Source organism: Erinaceus europaeus, chromosome 14 (genome assembly GCF_950295315.1).
Source record: "Erinaceus europaeus chromosome 14, mEriEur2.1, whole genome shotgun sequence".
In the NCBI taxonomy this organism is placed as follows: domain Eukaryota; kingdom Metazoa; phylum Chordata; class Mammalia; order Eulipotyphla; family Erinaceidae; genus Erinaceus; species Erinaceus europaeus.
Window position 1 is genome coordinate 29,622,329 of NC_080175.1, and position 18,863 is coordinate 29,641,191.

Here is an 18,863-nt window from a genome sequence, read left to right on the forward strand (position 1 = left end):
TGTACATATAGTGTATATATATATAATTTGTTTTTCTTATTACATAGAGACAGATAAATTGAGAGGGGAGGATGAGACAAAGAGGGAGAGAGATATCTGCAGTCCTGCTTCACCACTCACAAAGCTTTCCCCCTTCAGGTGGGGCCTGGGGACTTGAACCTGTGTCCTAGAACACTGTAATATGAGTGCTTAACCAGGTGCACCACCGCCTGGACCTTACTTTTTATATTTTTTAAAAAAGAATTAGAAGGTGAAAAGTTGAGTGGTAGTGCAACCAGTAGAACATACTTGTCACCGTGTCCAAGGATCTGGATTAATGGCCCCAGTCCTCACCTGGAAGGAAGGAAGCTTCACAAAGTAGTAGAGCAGTGCTGCAGATATCACTCTTGTTCTCTGTCTCTGTCCCTCACTATCTCTCTGTCTCACCCTCTCTTAAAAGAAAAATGAAAAAAAAAAAAGGCTGTTAGAAGGTGCATTGAAACATCTTCTGGATGAGAGTAGATGTTCAGCTTCACTGGGGATGGGGGAGACACAGCCCTTTCATGGTGAGAATGGTGTTGATGCACACTCCTATTAACTTGTAATCTCATAAATCTCTGTTTAGTTAATATGAGAGGGGAAAAACTGACTGAATGTCTCAAACATTTTTAATTCACAGACCATAGGCTGAGTATATGTTCCTTCAATCTAAGACTTCAAACTTGTATGTAGTCAGACTGAATTTTCACAGTGCGCTCAACTTGCTAATACATTTTTTCTTTCTTTTTTCTTTTTCTTTTTAATGTCTTTATTGGGGGATTAATGTTTTACATTCGAAAGTAAATACAATAGTTTGTACATAGCATTTCTCAGTTTTCCACATAACCATACAACCCCCTTGGGAGTCAGGCGGTTAGCGCAGCGGGTTAAGCGCATGTGGCGCAAAGCGCAAGGACCGGCATAAGGATCCCAGTTCAAGCCCCCAACTCCCCACCTGCAGGGGAGTCGCTTCACAGGCGGTGAAGCAGGTCTGTAGGTGTCTATCTTTCCCCCTCTCTGTCTTCCCCTCCTCTCTCCATTTCTCTCTGTCCTATCCAACAACGATGACATCAATAATAACAACAATAATAACTACAACAATAAAACAAGGGCAACAAAAGGGAATAAATAAATATTTAAAGAAAACAATACAACCCCCACTAGGTCCTCTGTCATCCTTATTGGACCTGTACTCTCCGCCCCCACCCCCCCAGTCTTTTACTTTGGTGCAATACAGCCAGGCAGTGGTGCACCTGGTAAGCGCACATACTACAGTGAGCAGGGATCCGAGTTCAAGCCCCTGGTCCCCACCTGAAGAGGGAAAGCTTCACAAGTGGTGAAGCAGGTTTGCAGGTGTCTCTCTGTCTCTCTCCTGCACTATTTTCCCCTCCCCTCACAATTTCTCTGTCTCTATTCAAAATAAATAAATAAAAGTTTTAAAAAATTTTTAAAAAGTACTTTGGCGCAATACACCAGTGTTAATAACTTTCTAATAATGACTTGTTCTTTGAAATGTTGACTCTCCTAAAAGCTTAGACCAGGGAGACCAGAAGCAACTGGTGGCATTACTGTATAAGATGTCAACCTTCTAACCCTGATAATCTACCACCAAGTTGCAGATGTTACTATGATTTCATGCTGGACCCCCTGGGCAGATAACATCACCAATGTGTCCTAGAACTTCACCTCTCCAGAGCCCTACTCCACTAGGGAAAGACAGAAACAGGCTTGCCAATGCCCATGTCCAGTGGAGTAGCAATTACAGAAGCTAAACCTTCCACTTTCTGCACCCTAAAAAGAATTTTGGCCGACACTCCCAGAGGAGGAGAAAAGTTAGGGGAAGATGACTAGGGGGGTGGTCCGGGAGGTGGCACAGTGGATAAAGCAGCGGACTCTCAAGCATGAGGCCTGAGTTCACTCTTCGGCAGCAAATGTACCAGAGTGATGTCTGGCTCTTTCTCTCTCCTCCTATGTTTCTCATTAATAAATAAATAAAAACATTTTTAAAAAAATGATCACTAGGGATTCTGAAACCCAGTTCCATCAGGACCCAGAGATAGAAGATGGAAAGAAGAAAGAGACAGAGAGATAGAGGGACAGAGGGTCTGGCAGTGGCGCACTGGGTTAAGCACACATAATGCGAAGCACAAGGACACTGGTTTAAGACCCTGGCTCCCCACTTGCGGGGGGGGGGGGGGGCGGCGGGAGGGTCACTTCACAAATAGTAAAGCAGGGCTATAGGTGTCTATGTTTCTCTCCCCCTCCTTTCTTCCTCCCTTCCTTCCTTCCTTTCATTCTTTCTTCTCTTTCTTTCTTTCTTTCTTTCTTTCTTTCTTTCTTTCTTTCTTTCTTTCTTTCTACCAGAGTACTACTCAACTCTGGTCTATGGTGGTGTGGGGGATTGAATCTGGGACTTCAGAGCCTCAGGCATGAGAATCTCTTTGCATAACCATTATGCTATACCCCTACCCCTCTCTCCCCCACTCTGTCTTCCCCTCCCCGCTCCATTTCTCTCTGTCCTATTAAAAAAAAACAAAACTGGCCTCCAGATGCAGTGGATTCATAGTACAGGCACCTAGCCCCAGCACTAACCCTGGAGGCAAAAGAAAGAAAGAAGGAAGGACACTTGGAAGTAGTTGGTGTGACTTAGAAAGGAAAAGAGGGTAAAACTATAGAAAAAATGGGCAAATATATAAATATAGCTAAATAGTTATAGAAATAATAGTCAACCCCTATCTGTGATCTTGGTAGAACTAATGCAGTTTCCAGTGGAGGAAATGGGGACACAGAACTCCGGTGATGGGAAAGGTGTGGAATTATACTCATTATCCTACAATTCTGTAAATTATTATGAAATAACTAATTAAAATATTTAGGGGGTTGGGCAGTAGTGCAGTGGGTTAAGCGCACATGGCGCAAAGCTCAGGTATCCCGGTTGGAGCCCCCAGGTCCCCACATGCAGGAGGGTCACTTCACAAGTTGTGAAACAGGTCTGCAGGTATCTATCTTTCTCTGTCTTCCCCTCCTCTCTCAATTTCTCTCTATCCTACCTAACAACGACAGCAACAATAATAATAACAATGACGACAATGAACAACAAGGGCAACAAAGGGAAAAAAAGAAAAGAAAAAAAAAATTAAAGACTTTTCTGCCTGAGACATCAAAAGTCCAGTTGCAGGTTCAATCTCCAGTACCACCATAAACTAGAGCTCTGGTTAAAAAATAAATAAATATAAGGGTTGTATTGTTATGTGGAAATGTTATACATATACAAACTATTGTATTTTATTGTTAACTGTAAACCATTAATCCCTCTATAAATAAATAAATAATAAATAAATAATATGACAGGCTCTTTCTTGCTTTTAGTGGTCCCTGTACCAGAACTTTAAGTTTCCTTTATTATTTTTTTAATTGGGAGATTTATGGCTTTCAGTACCGTTGTTGGCACATAGGCACAATTCCTCATCTCACCAATATTAGTGTCAGCAAAACAAAATGTGTCTGGGGTGGGGATAGCAAAAACATTCTCATGCTTGAGGCTCTGAAGAATCCCCAACCATAAGCCAGAGCTGAACAGTGCTCTGGTAAATAAAAGAAAAAGAAGAGGGGGGTCCAGGGGGTCCAGGTAATGATGCATCTAAATAAACACACACAGTACAGTGCGCAGGGACTAAGGTTCAAGCCACCTACAGGGGGAAAGCTTTACAAGTGGTGAAGCAGGACTACAGATGTCTCTATTTCCTTCTCTATGCTCCCCTGTCAATTTCCCTCTGTCTCTCTACCAAATAATAAATTAATTAACTAAAAAAATGTGTCTATAGGGTGAAGGTAGATAGCATAATGGTTATGCAAAGAGATTCTCATGCCTGAGGCTCCAGAGTTCCAGGTTCAACCCCCCCACACTACTGTAAACCAGGGCTGAGCTGTGCTCTGATAAATAAATAAATTTTTAAAAATGCATCTATAATAAAAAAGAAGTTTGAAATGGGAATAGCAGGGGTGGCAAATAGCTCACTTATATTATTATTATTATTTATTTCCTTTTGTTGCTCTTGTTGTTTTATTGTTGTCGTCATTGTTGGATAGAACAGAGAGAAATGGAGAGAGGAGGGGAAGACAGAGAAAGGGAGAGAAAGACACCTTCAGACCTGCTTCACCTCCTGATAAGTGACTCCCTGGCCGGTGGGGAGCCGGGGGCTCGAACCGAGATCCTTATGCCTCGCTTAACCCACTGCACTACTGCCCGACTCCCCACTTATATTATTGTTGCCACAGGGTTATCTCTGAGGCACAGTGACAACACTGCCAATCCACCACTCCTGGCAGCCATTTTTCCTTTACTTACTTGCTTATTTTATTTTCTATTTTATTTGTTAGGACATAGAGAAATTGAGAGGGGAGGGAAGATTGGACAGGGAGAGAGACAGACACCTACAGACCTGCTTCACTACTTATAAAGTGTCCCCCACCCCTGCAAGTGGGGAGCAGGGGGAAGTATTCAAGTCCTTGTGCAAGGTAACACGTGCATACAGCCAAGTGCACCACATTCTGTCTTTCTGGTTCCAAAATATCTCACTTTGATAGTGCATCTGCTTTGCCATGCACAGAAACCAGGTTGGAGTCTAACTCCCCCTGCCCCATAGACACACACATTTGTTGGAGAATACCCAGAATAGATATCTCAGCACGCCAGGTTTTGTACTGACCACAGGCTTGCACAGTCCATGGTCTAGTTACTCCGGTTGGCCAACAAAGATCTATAATTCCTGTAACACAGATAGGTGTCAGTAGAACCAAAATTCTGGTGCCAAAGGGCCTGGTCATTGCTAAATAGTATCTAATGTGAATGGGAGCGGGGCAGGCAGTGGCACATGGGGTTAAGTGCTTACGTTACAGAGCATAAGGACCCAGGTTCAAGCTGAAGCTGACCCCACCTATGGGGGGAAGCTTCATGAGTGGTGAAGCAGGGCTGCAGGTGTCTCTCTGTCTCCCTTTCTATCTCCCCCTCTTGATTCCTCTCTGTCTCTATCCAATAAATAAATAAACAAATACATTTTTTTAAATTTAAAAAATGAATGAGGGGGTGAATTATTTTCTAGATATTTCAGCCATAAAATATGCTGAGATCCCTTTGGGAATGCTACTTAGAAAAGACATTGAATGCGGGCCAGGTGGTGGCACACCTGGTTGAGCACATGTTACAGTGCACAAGGACCTTGGTTCAAGCCCCCTGTCCCCACATGTAGGAGGAAAGCTTTGCAAGTGGTGAAGCAGGGCTGTAGGTGTCTCTCTTCTCGCTCCCTATCTATCTTCCCCTCCCCTCTAGATTTCTGGCTATCTCTACCCAATCAATAAAGATAATAAAAAACATTTTTAAAAGAAAAGACATTGAATGTTAGTTAGAGGAAACCGCTGATTTTACCTCCCCTTATCAGTGACATGCAGATTTTACTCTCCATTTGTTCTCCTTATAAAGTTATTTTGCTGATATATGTTGGTATGCTTCTAAAAACCCCTTCTGTTTCATTAGTTTAATCCCCCTGCTTAACATTATTCTATTTACATAACCACTTCATTCTATTTATATAACTGCTGTTAACAAGCACCACCCTCCCTCCAGGGCATTGGTGGTTCAGTGGTAGAATTCTTGCCTGCTCTGCCCCCTCTCCTTGTCACACTTTGATTTTCACCAGTCACTTTTCTCTCCACCCTCTCTATGTCACATCCTGTTCACACTCTACTTGGGAAGTATATATAAGACAACATTGTTCGTTTTAGTTTTAGTTTAGCTTAGCTTGGTGTAGATTGTGCTGCGTCCTGCATGAATAAAGAGATACTGCTTACAACCCAGCCATGAGTCCCGGGTCGTCTGTTACCCGCCCGTGAAGCCAGCCCGGTGAAAACAACAGATATAAACTGTTTAAGGGGAGCTGGGTGATAGCACACCAGACTAAGTGCACTTAGTAAGAAGCCCAAGGACCCACACTAGGATCCCAGTTCGAACTCCTGTTTCCCCACCTGCAGGAGGGTTGCTTCACAAGCAGTGAAGCAGGTCTACAGATGTCTATCTTTCTCTTCCCCTCTCTATCCTCCACTCTTTTTTCAATTTCTCTCTCTCCTAGCCAAGAAAAAATGAGGGAGTCGGGCGGTAGCACAGTGGGTTAAGCGCAGGTGGCACAAAGCGAAAGGACCGGCATAAGGATCCTGGTTCGAGCCCCCGGCTCCCCACCTGCAGGGGAGTTGCTTCACAGGTGGTGAAGCAGGTCTTCAGGTGTCTGTCTTTCTCTTCCCCTCTCTGTCTTCCCCTCTTCTCTCCATTTCTCTCTGTCCTATCTGACAACAGCATCATCAATGGCAACAATAACAACAATGACAACAACAAGGGCCACAAAATGGGAAAAATGGCCTCTAGGAGCAGTGGATTCGTGGTGCAGGCATCAAGCCCCAGCGATGAACCTGGAGGAAAAAAAAAAATTAAAAAAAAAATGGAAAAAATGGCCACTAGGAGCATAGTGCACCAAGCCCTAAGTGATAACCCTGGGGGCAAAAAGTAATAATAACATAATAAAGTAAATAAATAAACTATTTTAAGTTTTACTTGAATAGGGGCAGGGGAGATAGCATAATGGTTATGCAAACAGACTCTCAGGCCTGAAGCTACAAAACTTTCAGGTTCAATCCCCTGCACCACCATAATCCAGAGCTAAGCAGTGCTCTGGTCTCTCTCTCTCTCCTCTCTCTCTCTCTGTGTGTCTCTCTCAAAAATAAAATAAATAAAAAATATTTTTAAAAAAGATTCCTTTGAATAATCTTAAAAGGAACTAAGAAAAAGGCAAGAAGCGAAGAGATTACTGCTGCACGCACACAGTCCTTTAGGCTGCAAGGATGGTGTCTAGTCACCCGAGACTTTTTAAAACCTTATGGTATCAGTCAGGTGGTAGCGCAGCAGGTTGAGCGCACATGGCGTGAAGCGCAAGGACCCATGTAAGCATCCCGGTTCGAGCGCCCAGCTCCCCACTTGCAGGGGAGTTGCTTCACAAGTGGTGAAGCAGGTCTACAGGTATCTATCTGTCTCTCCCCCTCTCTGTCTTCCCCTTCTCTTTCCATTTCTCTCTGTCCTATCCAACAACAATGACATCAATAATAACTACAACAATAAAAAAACAAGGGCAACAAAAGGCAATGAATAAATATTTAAAATATTGAAAAAAAACACCTCATTGTTTCTGTGACAGAGGTGAGTTACTCCACACACATTAAAGAAAGCTTTGCTACTGTTGTCACTTGTTCTGGCCAGAATTAATTAAAATGGGAATAGCATCTGAGAATAGCAAGAAAAAATACAGATATCTCAGGACCAGTGAAATAGCTCATTTGGACAGTGCTGTTTTGCCATATGCATTAACTATATTCAAGTTCAGCAGCCCAGCTCCCACTGCATTGAAGGAAGTTTTAGTGTTGTGGTCTCTCTCTCTCTCTCTCTCTCTCTCTCTCTCTCTTTTGCCTCCAGGATTATCACTGGGGCTTAGTACTTGCACTACAAATCCACTGCTCCTCTGGTCATTTTTTTCTAATTTTTTTGATAGGAAGGTGGGGACCCTGGGTCTCCAACTGGGATCCTTATGTGGGTCCTTGAGCTTAGTACTATGCACTTAACCCAGTGCACCACTGCCAAGCCTCTCTCCCTCCCTCTCCCCTCTCTCTCCATCCCACTCACTCTCTCTTTTCCCATATCTCTGTCTCTTTCTCCCTCTATGCCTTTAGGTCTAAAAAATAATACAGAAAGAGGCCAGGCTGTGGTGCACTTGGTTAACCAAACACATTATAATGTGTAAGGATCCAGGTTCATGTTCCTGGTCCCCTATAGGGGAAAGTTTCCAAGTGGTGAAGTAGGGCTGGTGTCTCTCTCTCTCTCTCTCTCTCTCTCCCTCTCTACTTTCCCCTCTCCTCTAAATTTCTCTCTATATACACTAATTAATTAATTAAAAATAATAATAGAGAAGTGTCGGGAAATTGTGAGGATGTGGTTTAGCTCGGCAGGGCTCACAAAGAACCCTACTTTCCTGATACGATGGCCTATATATATAATCATTGTTTTGCCTGAAAGATACCCACCCATTCCATTCCTTTGATCTATCTTCTTTCTACACTCAAGACCCTTGCTGCCTCCAGGGTATCATTAATCCCACAAGTTAATACCCTCGCAACAGTTGCTAAGGAAGTTCCTACCTTTCTGGCCTTTCTCCGCCCCTTTCCTAGCCATTTTTGTTTCCAACTTGCTGCTTCTGGGTCTGTTCTTTAAAAGCCGTGGCTCTCTGTTCAATAAAGATATTGCATTGCCTCGTGCCATGTGTTTGGTTCCTGAGTCATCTCCCTTGTGTTGCTGAGTGAGTAGCAGCCCAGGCTGGCTCTGGTCGCATTCTCTCCAACCCAGAGAGTACGCGCCCAGGAAGAGACACCCCCACACTAGCCTGGCATCTGGCGCCCAAACCTGGGACCTACCCCCCTCAGCTTCACACACAAGCGGCAGACGTATGAAGGCACCCCAGCCCCAGATAAGTATACAGCCGCTTGGTTCTCTGCAGCCTTGTGTTTAACAAAGTCACTGCAGTTCTTTTTCTCCCTCTTCTTATTTTCCTGAGACCCCTCTGTCATGGGCAACCTTCCTCCTTATCACGAGGATTCCAAAATCCTCTACTCTTTTTTTGCTAGACAGGTTCTCTGTCTCTGGGACATTTTGCTCTGGGCCACATCTTGATTCCTCTTGACCATGATTGCAGCTTTCAGGAGATATGCAGGGCCCCCTCCCAAAAAGACCGAGGAAGTTCCTCCTAAGACTTCCCCTGCTCCCCCTCCTGTGTCTCCCATGGAGAGTGGTGGCAACTCTAACTTGGAAAACAGCCCCAGTCTAAGGGACCTTGAGGCTGCTATCCAAGATTTAAAGGAGAAGGTCAGAGAAGAAAAAGATGGGAGTCAGGCGGTAGTGCAGCAGGTTAAGCGCAGGTGTCGCGAAGCATAAGGACCAGTGTAAGGATCCCAGTTGGAGCCCCTGGCTCCCCACCTGCAGGCGAGTCGCTTCACAAGCATTGAAGGAGGTCTGCAGGTGTCTTTCTCTCCCCCTCTCTGTCTTCCTCTCCTCTTTCCATTTCTCTCTGTCCTATTCAACAATGATGACATCAACAACAATAACTACAACAATAAAAAAACAAGGGCAACAAAAGGAAATAAATAAATATTTAAAAAAGAAAAAGCACAGATAACTCAGGACTTCAAGGCTGATCACACAAAATAATTCAAGATTCATTTGCTGCCTTAATTAGTTTTTGCTAATGACATGTTATTGTTATTGCTGTACTATTGTTATTGTTGAACTGGGCTTTCACTCAGTTTCACTGCTCCAGTGATCCCCCCCCATTCAGGTTGAGGGAAAACACCACAGAACCATAGCTTCCTCTGTTGATATAGAACCTCCCATGTGGTGGCAGGATTCAAACATGGTTCACACACATGGCAAGGGAAGCACCCTACTTGATTAGCTATATCTCCAGTCCTGACACTAAGTGTTTAGATCTATTCTTTAGGATGAAAAGTTGATCCAATAATTGCAGTAACATAGGACATGGGCCTAGAGTAATAATAGTCTATTCAGGAGAAAAGAAAACTAACTTGTGAGGTAGCCCAAATTTGGTGCTATGGTCTTACACCCAGTTGATTGTGCAAACCAACAAAGGACTGTGACTAATTATGGTCATCTTAGTTTTATGCTAAGAAGGTGGGTGATTTGAGGCCACTCATTTCTGTGATGGGCGGACAAGAATGTATGTTCTAATAATTGTAATAATAGAAATAATAATACCTGTTGAGTTCCAGCTAGAAACCTAATAGTGTACTAAAAATCTAATATTCTTTTAAAAAATATTTTATTTAGTTTATTATTTTAATGAGAAAGTGTATATACAGAGGGGGAGAGAGTGAGAGAGATAGATAGAGAGAGAGACCAGAACACTGCTCAGTTCTGGCTTATGGTGGGGCTGGGGATTGAACCTGGGACCTCAGAGCCTCAGGCTTGAAAGGCTTTTGCATAACCATTATGCTATCTCCCCAGCCCTTAAAAATTTAATATTCTTTTAATTGGCTTGGATTCACTAAAAAAACACTGTAGTAAGTGCTGTTATTATTATTTTATAGATGAAATAACTAAACCTTACATCAAGTATGGAACTTAAGAGCTGGGGTAGATAGTATTATGTTTATGCAAAGAGACTCCTATGGCTCGGGTTCCAAAGTCCCAGGTTCAGTACCCCACACTATCTTAAGCCACAGCTGAGCAGTTCTGTGGTAAAAATAAATAAATAATAAAGACCTAAAAAGTGGTCCAGGAGGTGGCACAGTGGCTAAGGCACTAGTCTCTCAAGCATGAGGTCCTAAGTTCGATCCCCAGCAGCACATGTACCAGAGTGATGGCTGTTTTTTTCTCTCCTCCTATCTTTATGATGAATAAATAAATAAATTCTTTAAAATAAATAAATAAAATTTTTTAAAAATCTAAAAAATTTATTATTATTATTATTATAATTTATTTTTTATTTAAGAAAGGACAAATTAACAAAACCATAGGGTAGAAGGGGTACAACTCCACACAATTCCCATCACCCAATCTCCATATCCCACCCCCTCCCCTGATAGCTTTCCCATTCTCTGTCCCTCTGGGAGCATGGACCCAGGGTCATTGTGGGTTGCAGAAGGCGGAAGGTCTGGCTTCTGTAATTGCTTCCCCGCTGAACATGGATGTTGACTGGTCAGTTCATACTCCCAGTCTGCCTCTCTCTTTCCCTAGTAGGGTGGGTCTCTGAGGAAGCGGAGCTCCAGGACACATTGGTGGGGGTCTTCAGTCCAGGGAAGCCTGGCCGACATCCTGATGACATCTGGAACCTGGTGGCTGAAAAGAGAGTTAACACACGAAGCCAAACAAATTGTTGAGCAATCATGGACCCAAAGGTTGGAATAGTGGAGAGGAAGTGTTGGGGGGGTACTCACTGCAAACTCTAGTGTACTTCTGCTTTCAGAATTTAAATAAATAAATAATAAATCTCACTTTCTTATTAATAAATAATAAATAAATAAAAATAATAAATAAACAACAAAAAATAATAAATCTTACTTTATTATTCATGAAATAAGAATAATGATACATGTTCTAGGCCTTCTACCCTTTGTCTTTTTCCACAGCAAAGTGATTTTTTAAAAAAACTGACATATTATCTAATTCCAACTCTGTAATGACATCCCATGGTTTTTACAATATAAACTAATCCCTCATAACATGACTGTCAAGGCCTTGCAAGTCTTACCGTTACCTCCCAGATTTCATTTCAAACTTTTTTTCTTCTTGCTCTGAAACAAAGACTTCATCTTCTTACCATAGGACATTTACAGTATGATGTTCTTTGTTAGAAAATTCTGCCCCCCACATCAAACTTAGTCTAATTGACTCTCCCCCCCATTTTTGTTGCCCTTGTTGTTGTCATTGTTGTTATTGCTATTGTTGTTGTTGGATAGGACAGAGAGAAGTCGAGAGAGGAGGAGAAGACAGATTGGGGAGAGAAAGATAGACACTTGAAGACCTGCTTTACCACCTGTGAAGCGACCTGCCCGTCCCCCTGCAGGTGGGGAGCTAGGGACTCGAACCAGGATCCTTACACCAGTCCTTGCACTGGGCGCCGTGTGCACTTAACCCACTGGGCTACTGCCCAGCCCCATTAATGGACTCTTTTTATCTTTAAGATCTCATTTCAGGAGCTGGGCAATTGTGCACCTGGTTGAGCACACATGTTACAATGTGTAAGGACATGGGTTCAAGTCCCCAGTCCCTACCTGCAGGGGGAAAGCTTCACATGCGGTGAAACAGTGCTGCAGGTGTCTCTCTGTCTCTATCCTTCTCTATCTCCCCCTTCCCTCTCAATTTCTGTCTGTCTCTACCCAATAAATAAAGATAATAATAAAAAATAAATAATTTTAAAAAATCTCATTTTAAATGCTGCTGTCCCATTATCACATAACTTCCTAGATAAGGTCAAACATATCTAACATTTAAAATTTTTTAAAAAATTTATTTCTTTGTTGGGGAATTAATGTTTTACATTCAACAGTAAAACCTTTTATTTATTTTACTAGATAGGACAGAGAGAAATTGAGAGGGGAGAGGGAAGAAGAGAGGGAGTCCTGTTTCACCCCCTGTGAAGCTTTCCCCCTGCAAGTGGGGTGCAGGGTCTTGAACCTATTTCCTTGTACACTAAACCAGGTGTGCTACCACGCAGTACCCCCCTTTTTTTGAGGACAGAGACAACCAGAAATTGAGAGGGAAAGAGGTGATAGAGAGGGAAAGAGACAGAAAGAAACCTGTAGCACTGCTTCACCACTTGTGTAGATCCCACTTGCCCCTGCAGGTGGGGACTGGGGGCTCAAACCTGGGTCCTTAAGAACTATAATGTGTTCACTCAACAAGGTGTGCCTCCACCCTGCCCCACCTAACATGTTTTTAGTGTGTGATGTATTTCCTTTTCATAACATATCTTCCAGTTGTAATGTTACATTTGTTAGTCTCTGTTAATGCTTAAGAGTCTCCAATAATTAGAAATTTAGGTCCACCAGAGAAGAAACCAGACCAGTTTTGCTGATCATTATATCCCTTGGATCGAACAGGATGCCTTGCATATATTGTTTGAAAGCATATTATAATTAGATTAGTTCTATTAACTTTACTGCCCCCTGCTGAAACTACTATGTTAGCATTTGAAATGATGTTTGGATTGGGTGTTTGAAAGAGTTTGGCAATGGCATAGCAGTATTTCTCAAAGTGTGGTCTATGGGCTACCTATGTCAAAATAACCTTGTAAGGTTCATATTCGCATGTCTCACCTCCGGGGATTTGGCTTGATAGATGTAAATAGGGTCTAGTTAGAAATGTGTATGGTAGTGCAGCGGGTTAAGTGCACATGACGCAAAGTGCAAGGACCTGCATAAGGATCCGGGTTCAAGCCCCCTGCTTCCCACCTACAGGTGGGTCGCTTCACAGGCGATGAAGCAGGTCTGCAGGTGTCTATCTTTCTCTTCCCCTCCTCTCTCCACTTCTCTCTGTCCTATCCAAGAACACCAACAACAATAATAACTACAACAATAAAACAACAAGGACAAAAAAGGGAATACATAAATAAATATTAAAAAAAAAGAAATGTGCAGGAACCAGGATGTGGCACACCTGATTAAGCACATACACTACAGTGGACCTGGGTTCAAGCCCCTGGTCTCCACCTTCAGGAGGAAAGCTTCACAGATGGTAAAGTAGGCTGTAGGTGTCTCTCTGTCTCTTTTCTATCTCCCCTGCCCCCTCTTAATTTCTCTTGATCTATTTCCTATAATAAATAAATAAAAGAAATGCGCGTGTCTAACAAATATCCTGGGGGTAATTTAAGCAGAAGATTTCTGCCCAGAGCCCCAGCATTAGACTCTTAAGCATGAGATCCTAAATTCACTCCCCAGCAGCACATGTACCAGAGTGATGTCTGGTCCTTTCTATCCTCCTATATTTCTCATAAGTAAATAAATAAATAAATAAAATCTTAAAAGAAAAAAAAAGAATACCTCAACAGTGGGGAGTTCCACAAATGATGGAGCAGTGTCGTGGTGGTGTCTCACCTTCTCTCTGGTTCTATGATGGAAATGAAATGATCTTTCTGGGAATCTTTCTGTGCACATACGAGGTCCTATCACCCTAAAAGAAAATAGAAGAGAAAAGAAAAAAAAAACTGGGGTCAAAAAATAGCCCCGCTGGGTAGTGCACCTCTTAGTGAGTCTCTTTCTTTGTTTTTTTTTTTTTTTAAATCTTTATTTACTGGCTAGAGACATCCAGAAATTGAGAGGGATGGGGGAGAGAGGAAAGAGACACCTGCAGCCCTGCTTCACCACTTGTGAAGCTTTCCCACCTGCCCGTGATGAATGGGGTTTTTAAAAACCTTTTTAGTTACATTAAGGATAATTAAAATGACAATATTTTTGTAGAGTAAATAGAGTTTATTACCAACTTTACTCATATTTTGGTTACTTTAGATAGGTACTAAGGAAACTTTTTTTAAACAAAGATTTTATTTATTTATTAATGAGGAAGATAGGAGGAGAGAGAAAGAATCAGACATCACTCTAGCACATGTGCTGCCGGGAATCGAACTCAGGACCTCATGCTTGAGAGTTCAAAGTTTTATTACTGTGCCACCTCCTGAACCACCTAATGAAACTTTTTTACACAAAAAGTGAATTAATGGAGTCTTACCAAACATCTGGTTTGATTTTTCCATCTACTTAAATTTGTTGAAGGATTAGAAACCATATCATTGAAAAAGATGCATTTTTACTTGAGTAATCACAAAGTACAAAAGTAGATTCTTCTTTTGTTTTCTTTTTTCTTTCCTTTCCTTTCCTTTCCTTTCCTTTCCTTTCCTTTCCTTTCCTTTCCTTTCCTTTCCTTTCCTTTCCTTTCCTTTCCTTTCCTTTCCTTTCCTTTCCTTCCCTTCCCTTCCCCTTCCTTCCTTCCTTCCTTCTTTCTTTCTTTCTTTCTTTCTTTCTTTCTTTCTTTCTTTCTTTCTTTCTCTCTTTCTCTCTTTCTCTCTTTCTCTCTTTCTCTCTTTCTCTCTTTCTCTCTCTCTCTCTTTCTTTCTTTCTTTCTTTCTTTCTCTCTTTCTTTCTTTCTCTCTTTCTTTTTTTCACCAGAGCACTGCTCAGTCTGGTGGTGTAGGGTGGAGATTGAACCTAGGAACCTGGGACTGTGGAGCCACAGACATGAGAGTCTCTTTGCATAACCATTATGCTATCTCCCCCCCCAAAAAAAGTAGTTTATTTTATTAAGATTCATACCTAGAGGGTGAGGGTAGATAGCTTAATGGCTATGCAAAAGAGAATCTCATGCCGTACATTCCAAAGTCCCCAATTCAATCCCCTGGACCTCTACAAACCAGAGATAAGCAGTGCAGTGCTCTCGTTTGTTTTGTTTTGTTTTGCTTTTAAATGGGGCTGGTTGGTAGCACTTAGTTGAGCGCACATGTTACTGTGCACAAGGTCTGGTTTGGAGTCCCTGGACCCCACCTACAGGGGAAAATCTTTATGAATAGTAAAGCAGTGCTACAGGTGTCTATCTGTCTCTCTCCCTCTCTATCACCCTTCCCTTTTGATTTTTGGCTGTCTCTATCCAATAAATAAAGATAATAAATGCTAGGAAATCTATTGTGTTTTTTTTTTTTTGCCCCCAGGGTTATTGCCGGGGCTCGGTGCCTGCACCATGAATCCACTGCTCCTGGAGACCATTTCCCCCCCTTTTGTTGCCCTTGTTGTTCCATCATTGTTGTGGTTATTTAATTTTTTTAAAAGATTTTATTTATTTATTAATGAGAAAGATAGGAGAGAGAGAGAGAAAGAACCAGATATCACTTTGGTACATGTGCTACAGGGACTGAACTCTTGACCTTATGCTTGAGAGTCTAGTGCTTTAGCCACTGCACCACCTCCTGGACCACCATTGTTGTGGTTATTATTATTATTGTTTTTGTTGTTGCTGTCATTGGATAGGACAGAGAGAAATCGAGAGAGGAAGGGGAGAGAAAGATAGACACCTGCAGACCTACTTCACCGCCTGTGAAGTGACTCCCCTGCAGGTGCAGAGCCGGGGGCTCAAACCTGAATCCTTACACCGGTCCTTGTGCTTTGCGCCACACACGCTTAACTCACTGTGCTACTGCCCGACTCCCGTTTGTTTGTTTTTTATTTGATAGGAGAGAGAGAAATTGAAGGGGAAGGGAGATATAGGAAGAAAAAGACAGACATCTACAGCACTGTTTCGGTTTGTAAAGATCCACCCCTGCAGGTGGAGGTTGGGGATTTGAACCAGGATACTTGAGCATTGTAATGAGTACACTCAACATGGCGCACTACCACTTCGCCCTGATAATTTTCTGTACAAGTTTTGGGAGGCAAGTATTGTAATGTATTGGCTGTTTCATAAGAGTAAGACTTTTGGGAGCCAGGTGGTGGCGCACCTTGTTGAACACACATGCTACAATGTGCAAGGACCCAGGTTCGAGCCCCTGGCCCCCACCTGCAGGGGGAAAGCTTCACAAATTGTGAAGCAGTGCTGCAGGTGTCTCTTGGTCTCTCTCCCTCTCTATCACCCCCTTCTGTCGAGCCTTAAGCCAGCCCCCCCACCTTTGATCTATCTTCTGGGGATGGGTGCTCACAGCAATCCTGCAGGAACAGTCAGAACCAGCCTAACTGGGATTTTTGAGGCCCTTTTTGGAGTAGGACGTCCTCTGAGACTCATAATGCGACAGCGGGGTCTGAAAAATCTGGTTGACAGAGCCCAAAAACAAAACCTTCCTACCGTTTCTCTCTTTCCCCCTCGCTCTCTCTGAACATCTTAAGCTTGCTGTCTTCCCCCTCTGCTTTCAGTTGTGTTTTGTAAGAGAGTGATCTGAATGACTAAATTTTTTGTATGACCCATTTTGCTCAGCGTACTCTGAAACTTAATTGACTTCATATAAATATGATGGCCATGATTTCTGGAGACTTCCAGAAACAGTCCTAAATTTTTTTTTTCTCTTTTGATTTTTTTTTAGTCTTGGTATAAATGTGAAATGTTTAGTCTTAAACTGTGTGAGTAAAGATGGTTCAACTAAGACAGTACAGATCTAAATTTGTGTTTAAAATAATATGTCTTCATAACAAAAGTTTTTCTCCTCCTGTGTGTTATAGACTACATGTTTATATGTGTTTTAAGTTTGGTAAACATTAACTTTAAGGTTAAAAGTGGAACTTTGAAGCTACAGGCAGAGTTAAATGAAGGAGTTTTCAACATGATTTTTACAAAGGGAAAATTAATTTGCTAAAGTAACTGAGTATTTAAGGTAAAAGTCTAAATATTTACCGTGACAATTCATCATCTCCAAAATTAAAATACAAATTCTCTATACAGGACATATTTGGAGGGCCCCCAAAAGTGCCCTGCAAACTAATCTTGTGGAAATTAATCCACAACACATCTGGCATCAATCTGACATTGTAAATGTTCTAAAAAACATTGTCACTAACATGTGTTAACTCTCTAAGTAAACTGAGTTTGTTTAAAGTCTAGGGTAAAAATTAGTTAAAAATCAGTATATTTTAACTAAATCTGGTCTGAAGATCTTGTGCACACCTAGGTTGTGTCTCCATCTCAAAGGGTGTAACAAAAGGTAGAAAAGAGGCTACTGATATGTAAAGCTCTCAATGTATACCTTCTCAATTAAAGAGGTAGAACCAGCTTGGTTGAATGATAGATCACACAATGGTTATGCTAATGATTCTCATGCTTGAGGCTTCTAACAATGGTTCTTCTCTTTACTTTTCCAAGGTCAGGCATGGAGGGAGGGGGCACAGGGGCTGCGCTGCCCGGGGTCCTCTGTGTTCCCAAGTCAGAGGACAGTGTCAGCCCGCAGAGTTGGGGTGCAGTGGCTGTTTCCTGCCCACCTTCTCCTCTGGCTCCTGCACCTGCTCTTCAGCGCTAAGCATGACAAGGTGACGTGAATCCCCTTCTAGCCCCACCCCAATACATGGAGTCACGAGACTTTTGATGTTCCTTTAATTTTTTTAATATTTTATATACTGGAGAGAGAGAGAGAGAAATCAGGAGGGAGGGTTCTGGGCAGTAGCTCAGTGGGTTAAGCACACATGGCGCAAAGCACTGACCAGGGTAGGGATCCCGGTTTGAACCCCCAGCTTCCCACTTATGGGGGGTTGCTTCACAGGTGGTGAAGCAAGTCTTCAGTGTCTTCTCTTTCTCTCCCCTCTCTGTCTTCCCCTCCTCTCTCGATTTCTCTCTGTCCTATATAACAACAATGACAGTGATAACAACAATAATAATAACCACAACGATAAACAGTAAGTGCAACAAAAGGGAAAGAAATAGCCTCTAGGAGTGGTGGATTCATAGTGCAGGTACCAAGCCCCAGCAATAACCCTGGAAGCAAAAAAAAAAAAAAAAAGAAAGAAAGAAAGAAAGAAAAAAGAAAAGAAAGAAATCAGGAGGGAGGTTAGGGGAGGAGACAGAAGCACCTGCAGCCCTGCTCCACCACTTGGAAGCTTCCCACCTGCAGGTGAGGACTGAGCCAGCCTGAGGGGGAGCAGAAGCACAGGGTGCCCCTCAGCGTGTCCCCACCCCCTAACACACTTCAGAGGGGCTCTGGTGCCTGCCTCTGCTGCTGTCCTCTATGGGGGGGGAAAGGCTTTTATCTGGGGATCTGGGCAAGAGGGGCCAGGTGGTGGTGCACCTGATAGAGTGCACACATTGCCATGAGTAAGGACCCAGGTTCAAGTCCCCACTTGCCACCTGCGGGGGGAAAGTTTTATAGGAGGTGGAGCAGGGCTGCGGGCACTACCGTTTGATAGAACAGAAACTGGGTGGGGGTGGGGTGGGGAGAGGGACCTGCAGCACTGCTCTGCCACTTGTGAAGCTTCTCCCTGTGAGGTGGGGTCAGGGGTCTTGAACTTGGGTCCTACTGCATGGTAGCACATGCTTAACTGGGTGCACTGCCACCTGGCCCCCCAGCCTGCCATCTCAGACAAGCCAACACCTGAGGGCTTTCCCCCTCCCTCCATTCTTGAATGGCTTCCAGGTGGAGAGCACTGGCCCTAGGCAGAGTCAGTCATTAGCATACAAAAGGCAGAGAGATTTAAATTTTTTAAATTTACTATTATTGTTATTTATTAGTGGATAGAGACAGAAATTGAGAGGGGGAGGAGGTAGAGAGGGAGAGAGAGAGATA